Raw genomic sequence first — 9,520 nt, 5'->3', positions numbered from 1 at the left:
TATATATATATATGCATAGACACACAGTCTGGATTCAGCGTACAGTGACCTGCAGCGCCACCCAGAGGGGAGGAGTTCAAACAGATTGTGTCCCAGGATGTGAGGGGTCTGCACTAATCCTCTCTGCGCTCCTTTTGACCCATTAGGGCAGGCTTGTACCGAATGTCTTTTCTGCAGTCCTGACTGTTCACTGAAGTCTGTACTTGTCCTGTTTAGTTGCTGAGCCAAACCAGACAGTGTGGGATGAGCAGAGAACAGACTCAATGACTCCTCTGTAGAACTGTATCAGCAGCTCCTGGGGCAGGTTGACCTTCCTAAGCAGGAAGTACATCCTCTGCTGTGACTTCTTGATGATAGTCCTGATGTTGGACGTCCACTTCAGGTCCTGGGAGATAGTGGAGCCCAGGAACCTGTAGGACTCTACTGCTGGTACAGTGCTGCAAAGTATGGTGAGGGGGTTCTTCCTGAAGTTCATTGCATCTCCACTGTTTTGAGCGTGTTCAGCTCCAAGTTGTTGTGACTACACCACAGGACAAGCTGTTCTACCTCCCATCTGTAGGCTGACTCATCACCATCACAGACGAGTCTAATGACCGTTGTGTCATCTGCAAACTTTAGGAGCTTGACAGAGGGGTCCTTTGAGATGCAGTCATTGGTGTAGAGTGAAAACAGCAGAGAGGAGGGCACACATCCCTGGGAGGCACCTGTGCTGATTGTCCGGGTGTTGGAAGTAGTTTTTACCAGTCTCACCTGCTGTTTCCTGTCCGTCAGAAAGCTTGTAATCCACTGACAGGTGGGGGTGGGCACAGTGAGCTGGGTCAGTTTGGAGTGGAGGATGTCCGGGATGATGGTGTTGAATGCTGAGCTGAAGTACACAAAGAGGGCCCATTCATAGATCCCTGGGGAGTCGAGGTGTTGCAGGATGTAATGCAGTGCCGTGTTCACTGCCTCGTCCACTGACCTGTTAGCCCGGTAGGCAAACAGCAGAGGGTCCAGCAGGGGGTCTACGGTGTCCTTCAGGTGGGCCAACACCAGTCTCTCGAAGGACTTCATATCTACAGATATCAGGGCAATAGGTCTGTAGTCGTTCAGTCCACTGATGGAGGGTTTCTTGGGAACTGTATTGATGGTGGAGCGTTTGAAGCAGTAGGGAACTTCACACAGCTCCAGTGACCTGTTGAAGATGAGTGTGAAGATGGGGGCCAGCTGATCAGTGCACGCTTTCAGGCAGGAGGGGGTCACACCATCTGGGCCTGGTGCCTTTCTGATTCTTTGTTTTCTAAAGAGGCCACGCACATCAGCCTGGCTGTACAGAGTCCTGTCTCCACTTCTGTAGGCCTCCTCTTTGGCACAACGAAGCTGCTTGAGTCTGGCTGTGAACCAGGGTTTGTTGTTGATGTATGTGCAGAAGGACTTTTTGGGCACACACACATCCTCACAGAAGCTGATACAAGATGTCACAGTGTCAGTGAGTTCATCCAGGTCTGTAGCTGCAGCCTCAAATACACTCCAATCTTTGCAGTCAAAGCAGGCCTGTAGCTCTGACTTAGCCACCTCAGTCCAGCTCTTCACTGTTTTGACCACAGGATTCGTAGCTTAAAGTTTCTGCCTGTAGGTTGGAATAAGATGAACCATGCAGTGATCTGAGAGTCCGAGGGCTGCACGGGGGACAGAGCGATTGGTGTCTTTTATTGTTGTGCAGCAGTGGTCCAGTGTGATTTTGTCTCTGGTGGGACAGGTGACATGCTGTCTGTATTTGGGCAGTTCGTTCTGTTAAAGTCCCCTAGAACAATGAGTGGGGAGTCTGGATGTTCTAGCTCCACGCTAGCTTTCTGTTCAGGTGGTGCGCTAGCATGGGCCTGCAGTTTTGTGTACACTCCAATTAGAATGAAAAAATTAAATTCTCAGGGAGAATAGAAAGGTTTGCAGTTGATAAAGAGAGACTCTAAGTCCGTGTTACATGTCCTCTGTAGCACTGTGACATCTGTTCACCAACCTTCATTTATGTAGAGACAGATTCCACCTCCTTTTCCAGACAACTCCGTTACACGATCCGCTCTGTACACCTGGAAACCCGGTACTTGGATTGTGCTGTCTGCGATGGAGTCATTGAACAAAGTCTCCAAAGCATAAAGCATAAAACAGCAGAGCATGCAAAGTCAGAGTTAATCCTGTTGATGAGAAGGACTTCATCCATCTTGTTGACTAGGGAGCGGAGATTTTCTAGGTGGATAGATGGGAGTGGAGTCCGGGTCCCTCTCTGGCGTAACCTGACTAAGGCGCCCGCTCGTTTGCCTTGTCAGTGCTTTATATTGCTAAGTATATACATAAGTTGTTAGTTTTTTTTTTGTTTGTTTTACTTGGAATATTTCATGATTTTGTGTTTATTGTAAATAGGCCATCTTTGTAATGTTGTGAATACCACAAACATTTTTGTATATCTGGAATCTGGAGGTGAAAACATTACAAACTGGAAAAATCTTGTCTGGATTTTATTGCAAAAAGCTGTTTCACCAGGAAGCTACAATCAATTAAGTTCCTCACATGAGATTTTTAACTTAATTTTCTGTGCATAATTATAGTTTGTAAGCATGACAACTTTGTTTTGTTGCACATTGAAGTGCAAAACCTTACACTGAATTTTACTAGACCTGTCAGGTTGCTTATTTCTCCCTCTGCACATCTGATACAATCATAGCAGCAGACAGGTTTTCCTTTCTGGAGAACCTTGCGAGTTCCTGGGGGACATTTCTCACTGCAAACTGACACAGGCACCTGTATGGAGAAAATGACTATGAGAAAAATATATGGGCATTGACTTTTACAGACCTTGTTGTTGCAAACCTTTATTATTACCTTTGAATAATTATAAACAAAAATTGTGACAGTAAATATAACATATTTAGGATGATTATTAATAGAATTAATAACTACAGTCATGACATTTTAGTTTACCTGTTTTGAGTTCTGTGCCCAAATAACAGACTCAATTTGCAGACTCAGCTGTTTGTCTGCATGTAAAGATGAATCATAAAGACCAACTGTGACAAAGTCCACAATGCCATTTTCTGTTGGCTACCAGTTTTTAATTTCATACTTTGCTGCTGGGTCTCCATTCTCATCAAAGTAAACCTCATCTCCTTCCTTGGTTTTGAAATGAACCTTTCTTATGTGCTGTAAAATCTAAGAAGATAGGTATTCATTTAGCCAAATATGACAAGTTGGGTCAACAGACAGTTTAACAGTTTTGGTTTTCTATTTACTCATTGTAAATTAAGTTTTGAAATAATTAATGTTGAACTCACTGTGAGTGGATCTGGCTGCACATTGTAGTTACATACAGCCAAGAATACTATGAAGTGCATGTGCCACAGCATACACTCCTTTATAGACATTGTTAAATATAGGCATGAGTGACATATCAGTGAAGATGTTTTGCATGTCAGTCACATCTTCATGTCCAGTACATTCTCTCTGATTCTCTGCTGATGAGCTTGACTGTTTGAACTTACAGTTAAATAAAGTCTCCCACAACTCTGTAAACACTTTATCGAGGATGTTATTTGTATCCATTTCAGCAGTTTGCCAATCATTGATCCATGACTCACTTCCTACCCACTGGTACCCAGTCAAGTTGTGATGAGATAGCTCATGTATTAGCACACTCGTATCCATGGCTGAGAGAAAAGCTACAATCACCTTAGCGGTGGAAGTTTTGATAATGTCAATTATCTTATTTATTTTTTCCATTGAATCAGTTCTAAAGAAAGCTACAGAATACTCCAGACAGATGCCCAGCTGCTGTGCAGTTTCTGTGAATATAGCCATGCCATTATTGCCATAATCATCATTGCTTCTAATAGCTCCAACCCAAGTCCAACCAAAGTGCTTGACCAACTGGGCCAGGGCTCTGCTCTGATAGTAGTCACTGGGTATTGTTCTGAGGAAGGATGGGTATTTGGTTTTGTCACTGAGACAAGCACAGGTGGAAAAGTGGCTGATCTACAAGAAAAAGAAACAACCTCCCAAAATAAAGATGTAAGATATAAAACATTCACACACTCACATTTGTTCTGAGCAGCTGCAATGACTGCAGATTTTAAAATTAAACAAATACATTTACAAAGTTTCCAATTTTACCCACCAGTGGGAAATGAAAGGGTCCAATGACAGTAGTTATAGCCATGCTAAAAGAGGAAGCGGACCCTCCTACAATGGTCTGCACTTGTGTTGATATGGTACATGGTGCCTCAGCAGCTGCAGACACAACTTCATTACCATTAGCCAAGGCCAGTACAGCCTTTACACTTCTGGCAATAGAGCCACAGGAATCATACATCTTATAGCCCAGAGAGATGCCAGGTAGTAGGTCTGTGCTGTTATTAATTTCCTCAATGGCAAAAATCATAGCCTGAGAATACTGTAACTCTCTGAAATTCAAACTTGATGCAGACAGTTTTAAATAATACTAGTAGTAGTACTTGAAACAGAAACAACTGAAGATTTATAGAAAGATATGATGACAGTCATACAACAGAGAATATTTGGACCTTCAGAAATAAATAATGTAATTTTAATGTTAATATTAAATTTAACTGATTATGTATATATTTTTTTAGTTCCTATTTGTATCTGTATCCTTTTCCTCAAAGACAGTCTAAATCTTCATAGATTTATAAACTGTAATTTACCTGGTACATTCCACTTGCTGTGGTTTGTGCATGTAAGTTTCCTGTCTGTCTTTCATGTTACGGAAAGAGAAGATTGCTCCCAGTATAATGTCCCCATCTTTAGATAGTTGGATGTTCTCAGGATCCCCTATCTGCCGACACACCAGCTGCTTAGCCTGAGAGAAAGACACCAGCAACAACAGCTGTAAAAGTGCCCAGCCCCACTCTGTCCACCTCTGTGTGGACGTCATAGTGTCCAAGGGAGATAAACCATTGGGTGGCATCACTATTACCTTAATGTAAATCAGACAGTTGTACTTGTATTTATATATTTTGGATTAGCATAAAAAATAAAAACATAACATTGCTTCATCACTGTTGATCTACAAGGAGATAGTAGGGAGGTGCCCAAACTGAAAAAAAAACCTAAATGTGTAGAGGCTGTAGGATTTACAAAAAATACTTAATATACTGTATTTTGGGACATTTTATGATACCAAAAAAACTAAATTTACAATATAATAAACCTGCACAGATGGGATTGGACACTATTTTTCTAAAGCACTGTGACTTCAGTGTTGTTAAGACCTAGAGGCAGGGAGCTGAGTGCAACCCTAACATTATGAGTCACGGATGTGCCCAGCTTCACGCCTGAGAGGCCCCGCTCATGTATGTGGCCTTTCAGAAGGATAATGTACAAAATGACAGGGAGGAAACTATCATGAGGAGATTAATTGCCAAGACTCCTTGAATTCAGCTCTTCTACAATAGGCTACATTCAGTGCTTTTATATTAGCTCCTTTGTGTTTGTTTAGCTGCACATTTCATTTATCAGTCTTTTGCACTTTTACTGCATTTTGATAAGTAATAGTCAAAACTGTTTTGAAAGTCTAGCCATAATTGATCCATTTTAATGTTGTAGTTGGTAGGATCTGATACAGACTAAATTGTTTCAGACAAATCATCCCAATTTAAATAATCATTTAATATTACAATTATTCTGAGCAGGGTAGTAGTTAGATAGGTGATCTGGTAGTTAGGGAACAGAGAACAGATTCACTCCTTCTGCAATGGAATAGATAAAGTATTAAATAAGATTATCACAAAGTCAGTCAGTCTTGGTCAGGGGTCCAGTCAGCCCAGAGTTCGTTCCCCCCACCCAGGCCTGGGTCCGAAAGAGCACATGCTTCACTGTCACAGTAGCATTCTTCTTTCCAGCATCCTTCAGCCATCCTCTTTTTATCCACAGCTTACTTCAGCTTTTACGTCAATTTCCGAACTTAGCTTCCTGTCTCCAGTTTTAAGAGACAGCACCCTGAGATGTACCCAAAAACAGGAAACATCTTGGCCACCCACATTATATAAGCTCATTGTCCAGCTCACATGAACTTAAAAGTGAGCACACAAACACTCTATATTTGTACAGAGTTACTGTATATTCAAACACACACACCTTTAAATCCGGACTTTTATTTAGATAGTTTACAAAGCGCTTTTAAGTGGGATTTCTTTACAGTTGGTCAACAAAATGTATGAACCGTTCTCCTATCGGAGAAGACCAGGTTAACGTCCAAACTGATCAAATCTGGACAAAGACCCAGGTTCATACACACAACCCTGCAGTCACACTCAAATTTATTTATCTCTAATTAGTGGAGTAACTTAATCACCTTGCTGCCAAATCCTAAACTGCAGGGGCACAGAAGTCTGCCTACTCTACAAAAACACATTGGCAGGTTTGCCCGGCTGCACCTGCCTTTCTCACTCTTTTAGCCCCTGCTTACACCACCTAGCACACCTGCTCCACATCCCCTGATTATCACCAGCTTCATTAGTTCCATCCCTACTTATACCCCACTCACTTATCACTCCCTTGCCAGTTTATTCTCATTCTCAGGCCCGTTCGATTGTTGTTTGCTTGTATGTTTACCATTCATCTCTCACCCTTAGTTCTCCTAGCTCCTACTAGTACGATCTTCCTCTCGCTGTTGCCATATTCTCCATCAGCTGTTTTCCTCCTCCTCGGACGTCTCCTCCGGACCCTGGACCTACTTTACCCTTCCAGTCTCCAACATTTCTCCTTGTCTCATCTGTACAAACTCCTGCCTTATTTCTCTATAGCCACCACTGTCTCTCCGTCGACCAGCTCAGGAGTGACCCCAGTGTCCGCAACCCAGCCTTCTCCCATCCATCTCACCACAAACTGGTTTCTCAGCTGCTGATCAACACCCGGTTTCTCTCATCATTCTACACATTATCGTATGGACTTGTTCTCACTGCACTGTAAATAAATTTAGCACTGCTTGCACCGAAGTCAGCTACCTGGGTCCACCTATCTTTACTCGCTCTCCCCCGTGTCTGAGTAGACATAACAGAATAAACTGGCCAACATGGACCCTGCTGACTCCAGTGCAAGCAGCTCACCATCTAATGTTCACTACGACGCACAGATGGACAGAATGGCTCAGGCACTGCAGCAGCAACAACGTGATATTACTACCCTCACCCAACAGGTAGCCCAACTCACCGCCATCATGCTATCACAACACGAGCAGTCTGCAACCCCAGGTCATCATCCACGTTCAGCCATCTGTTCTGCTAGTCCCTGCTGAGATCCTCCCATACCAGAACCAGACGTTTTCGACAGTGATGTTGAGAAATGTCGAGGTTTTCTGCTGCAGTGCTGCCGGGTGTTCGATCAGCAACCCCGGACTTTCCACACAGACAGAGAGAAGATCAGTTATGTCATTAACCGTCTACGAGGTAAAGCGCTCATCTGGGCTGAGGCTGCGGACACCAGTGGATTACTCATCGGTACCACCATCACGGACTTTCTAGAAGAACTACGGTCTGTCTTTTCTCCACCATTTCATCAGAGCCAAGCTTCTAGGGAGCTTATGACTATCTGCCATGGGGCTCGTTGCGTTTTGGACTACTCCATTGACTTCCGGGTCTTAGCCAAGTCAACTAGGGAGTGGAGATTAGGGAGCTCAGCCTTGATGTTGTCATTGAGGCTGTGCCAGAAGACCACACGTAACGCGCGGCCCTCCCAGCCGGCCTCCGTAGCTATCAGGATTGACAAGCAACAATGCTCTTTCCTTTTGGAAAGAGCAGGGCAGCAGTCGGCCCTCCGGACCCGTGTCACATCGTCACCACCATTCGAGGCCCGGGCTTCTCTCTGCATGGGGGAATCTAACACCAGCTCCCGCCAAAGAGCAGAAGAACCCATGGACCTAGGATGTGCCGGTCTGAACCCCAAGGAATGGGCCTGCTGCATCTGCACTGGGTCTTGCCTGTACTGTGGGGCCCCGAACCATCTCATCACCACCTGCCCGGTGCGGCCAAAAGAGCGGGCCCGCCAGTGAAAGTGGGGACACTGACGGGCCGTCCTTCCACCTCCACCAGACTGGGTACCAACTCCCTTCTCCCTGTGCTCCTGGAGATCGCTGGTCATGCTTCCTCCAACCAAGCGCTCCTAGACTCTGGAGCCGGGGATAACCTCATGGACCCGGCCTTGGTGGAGCAACTCGGTCTAACACCTGAACTACTGCCCCATGCTATAGAGACCCGGGCTATTGACGGCCGGCTGCTGACCCAGATCACTCACCGGACTCCACCTCTTTGTCTCACTGTCGCCGGCAACCTTTATGAGGACATGTGTTTTCACATCTCCATCCCGGATACACCACTGGTTTTAGAACACAGAAAAATCAAACATGTTACATACTCACTGTTTCACAGAAAAATAAAACAAGTCACTCACCTCAGCAACACAGTATACAATCTGAAAACATGAAATTAACAACAGGAACAACAAGAAATTGCAATACATGCAATTCTCAGTCATCCCTCAACACCAACAGTGTTACCTTGTGGTGCTGCCTACAGAGCAAGAGTTTGTACTGAAGTGGCAACTGCCCATGTGTAATACTGTATTATGTGAGACACCGTATGATTGTTTCATTGCATAAAGTAGCAGTACGCTAAATGTACTTGTCTGAAAATAAAAACGTGAACTAGAACAGTTTCAATATATTTTAATCATACAGAATTTACAACTTGTAGATGTTAATCTTGGGCATCGTAAAAGTTAACTGAGATAAGGAAATATCTCTGGACATTTCATAATATCAGAAAACCAAAATTTACAATATAATAAACCTGCACAGATGGGATTGTACACTATTTTCCTAAAGTAAAGTATGACTTCAGTGTTTTTAAGGCCTTAAGGCACTAAGTGAACTTGTTTGAAAATATTGTCAGATTCATTGGTATTGTAAAATCATATTGACCCCCCATGAAAGCCTGCTGCCCCCCAATCCTGGCACTAACCCTGGCTTTAAGGAATTTGCACAGTTGGGTGATAGTTTTCTGTGGGGTTCTCACCTTCAAAATGCACATAAAATTCATTAATATAAAAACATGAACTAGAACATCTAATATATTTGAATCATACAGAATTTACAACTTGTAGATATTAATCTTGCCAAAGTTAAGGAAATATCAGGGGACATTTCATGATATCAGAAAACCAACATTTACAATACAATAAACCTGCACAGATGGGATTGTACACTATTTTCCTAAAGTAAAGTGTGACTTCAGTGTTTTTAAGGCCCAGGAATAAGAGGACTCAATAAGCAGGACTCGGATACAGGGTTCAAATTGGTATTTATTTACAAGTTTCAAAAACGTTGGTTGACAAGACTGGCGATGTGAGAGTGAGCAGCGAGAAAGGCAGGATGGGAGGTGATAAGCGATGACAGGGAACCAGAGTCTAAGAAAGGCTGGTGGCTCTGAGGAGATTTAGGCTGACAGGTAGACTGATGTGCCTGTCTGGCGGCAGCTAG

At 43.7% G+C, this 9,520-nt stretch overlaps 1 pseudogene; it reads right to left on the bottom strand.

Moving 5' to 3' along the window:
- LOC109953161 (extracellular calcium-sensing receptor-like) overlaps nt 1-4,867 on the bottom strand; it is a 60,114-nt pseudogene extending 55,247 nt beyond the window's left edge.
- Between the last annotated feature and the right edge of the window lie 4,653 nt (nt 4,868-9,520).

This window comes from Monopterus albus, unplaced genomic scaffold (assembly GCF_001952655.1).
Source record: "Monopterus albus unplaced genomic scaffold, M_albus_1.0 scaffold559.1, whole genome shotgun sequence".
NCBI classification, from domain to species: domain Eukaryota; kingdom Metazoa; phylum Chordata; class Actinopteri; order Synbranchiformes; family Synbranchidae; genus Monopterus; species Monopterus albus.
This window is presented reverse-complemented; position numbering and strand designations above follow the sequence as displayed.